We start from the raw sequence: 3,223 nt of genomic DNA on the forward strand, positions 1-3,223 counted from the left end.
AATATCTATATATATTAAGGTATATATATATATATATATATATATATATATATATATATATATATATATATATATATATATATATATATATATATATATTACAGTGAATAAATAAAAATCAATAAAGGCAATGTTTTATTTGATTCAGAGGTATGCGATTTTAAACAGTACAGGTAATATCGTTCAGTGAGAAATCCAGACCAGACAAGTCAGCAGATTCTCAAGTAAAATTTACCAGATGAAAGTACAATCTTGATTCTCTGGCATTATATTCCTGTAATGTGTATAATAATGTGTATAAAACATTATTTCTTTTATCTTATCTTATTTCTGTAGCATTATTGTAATTTGTATTTTTTCATGACACGCTGGATAAGAGGGGGTGTACTCTTCACTTTAGGTGTGATTGCCTTTGAGTCCGACTGGGATTCCTAATTAATTAGGAACTTGGTGCGAGGCATCATTGTTGTCATAACTATGCATCCCTGCCGATTACATTCTCGTGTTTTTTTTTTTAAACTCAGAAGAGAAAAAAAAGCTATTTTGTGTCATAACAGAGCTCTCAGAATCCTATCTCATCCCAGCATGTACTCAGAGTATACCATAGTGCCCCCTAGCGGATGCAAGAAATACACAACGTGTCTGTGAAATATCTCTTAATGTTTTACAGGATTCGTCAGGCTTGAAGAATGGGGTGCAGAACACTTGTTGTAACGACCGTCCTCGTCTGTGCGCTGCAAGGTAGAGTCTTTTAAATTGTTTGAACCCATTGGTCAAGGATCGCGAGTTGCAATCCACCTCGATTTTATATTGAGCTGTGGAATTCTGTGGGGTGAGGGGAGAGGGAGGCGGGGTCATCCAACACTGGGGGTTATTTGTTTGTTTATGTATGTGTTTGTTTGTTTGTTTGCTTGTTTATTGATGTACCCTCTTGCAGTTTACGTGTCGGAAGGCGCCCCGGCGGATGTGCAGAGTAAACAGGCGGAGCAGAAGGGGCTGTTGGACTGGTACTGGTAAGCGAGTACAATGACACGATGTTCCTTCATCTTGCTTCTCAATACCTTGGCTGGTTTCACAATCCCGAGCAGCACTAGTCTTCAACTACTTGAACTAAATTAACATTCGTTAGTACAAAGATTCGAGACTTGTGTTCAGCGGTTAAGGAAAGGGGTTTTATACCAGGGGGTTCAGAGCCACTGACTCGTTGTCCGTGTGTGAGACCCTGAGCAAGTCACTTCACCTCCTTGTGCTCCGTCTTTCGGATGCAAAACAAACGCGGTCCTATTGGAAGAGACTCTGCAGCAGCAGCAGCGGTTGTTGATGAAGCAGAGTTCACCCCCCTAGTCTCTGGAAGTCGTTTTGGATAAAATAAAAATAAAAAAAAACAAAAAAAAAAAAAAACAACAAATGTACTGGCATTCCTGGACCTTCAGATTTGGTTTTTAATGTGTTTTTGAATGTTTTTGATGTGCTTGGATGTGTTTTAATGTGTTTTGTTGTGCAGGTCGTGGTATGATACCCTGGAGTTCAAGGCTCCCCTTAGCGGTTTCACGCAGGCATACTACGAAGATCACATCATGCCCTTCACCTTGCCCCTGATAAAATGGGTTTCGGATAAAGTGGATTATGCCTGGAACTTTGTGTTTTAATCAAAAAAGGAATTCTTGAATTAATGCATTAATAATAAAATAAAATAAAAATGTGTCTGTTGTATTTGATTTATTTTACAATGATTACCAATGGCTTCTCAAATACAAGCCTGTGAAAGGAAACTCATTAATGTAGATTCACTCTTCTTGTAGATATAATTAATAACCTACAATCAAATAATAATAATAATAATAATAATAATAATAATAATAATAATAATAATAATAATAATAATAATAATAAACATGTATTATTAAGTAGTCATCTAGCGAAAAATAGGTATCCAGAGACTAGGGGGGTGAACTATATATCATCAACAACTGCTGTTGAGTCACTTTCAATAGGACCTCGTTTGTTTGGCGTCTCATCTGAAGGATGTGCACGTCATGGTCGGTGTTATGTGCCACGTGGCTGTGCACGACGCCTGGCAGGTGAATGAGGTTTTTAATTTGACTCCAAGTGAGTTGCTGACTGGTGTTGAACTTATCTTAATGGGCGACTGTGAATCCATTTTTTACCTTATTGGAAAACGTGACAACTACAGGACAGGCTCTGCCTAGTGACACCCTGTATAGCACCTTAATCAAATTTAGTACCCTCCTCCCTTCCTCCTCCTCCTGCTCCTCTTCTTCTTCTTCTCGATAGAAATAATGTTGTCTATAAATGCATTTTTAATAATCATATAATATTTGTAGTTTGCTTGTAAGATTGCACATGGACCACAAATAGCATTTTACAGCGGCACGTGACTATTTTTTTTTTCTAAAAAGGTTTTGTGTATTAAATACACTTTAAGAAAGCATGACAAACTTCAGAATCCTGTGCATGTACATGAAGAAAACACATATGACAACAAAAAAGTAATGCCCTACAGTACACATCCATCAATCCATCCACTATCATTAACCGCTTAATCCTTTACAGGGTCTCGGTGAGTCGGAGCCTAACCCGGCAGAAACATAGCGCAAGACAGGACTACACCCTGGACGAGACGCCAGTCCCTACAGTACACAGCTCTGGCCAACAGTTGTGCATCACCCTGTATAGAATGAACCAATGTTGCTTTATCAAGTCGAATGAAACCTGCTGGAATAATGTGACGTTAACATATTGAATTGCACACCGCCGCTTTGTAGTTTTCCATAAACCTAAAAAGACACAAATTGAAAAATGTGACATTTCAAAATCTAACATGAGATACTACTGCACAAGTATTAAGGCTACCGGTAGACTTTTGCGATCTCATTATAGTTTATTTGATGTTAAATAAAAGATCTAAGTTATTTTCACATAGTTTGTCTTTAAATTATGTCCCAATCCTAACATTATAGGTAATGCTAATCCTTTTTGGTCGCCCTGACCCTCTACCCTGGACTCTGTGTTTGCAGTGTCGGTGTCCTGTTTGCCTGGACTTAGGACCGTAAACTTGGACAGTTCCAGCACGGCCAGCCGGGGCTACTAGACAGAAAAACACACACTGCATTACACAAGCACCCGGGTCCCCTATAAATAACCAAGGCGAGGTCAGCTTGTATCGTCTTTACTCAGATCTGCTGGACGCTCTGGTAAGTAA

This window comes from Polyodon spathula, chromosome 24 (genome assembly GCF_017654505.1).
Source record: "Polyodon spathula isolate WHYD16114869_AA chromosome 24, ASM1765450v1, whole genome shotgun sequence".
In the NCBI taxonomy this organism is placed as follows: domain Eukaryota; kingdom Metazoa; phylum Chordata; class Actinopteri; order Acipenseriformes; family Polyodontidae; genus Polyodon; species Polyodon spathula.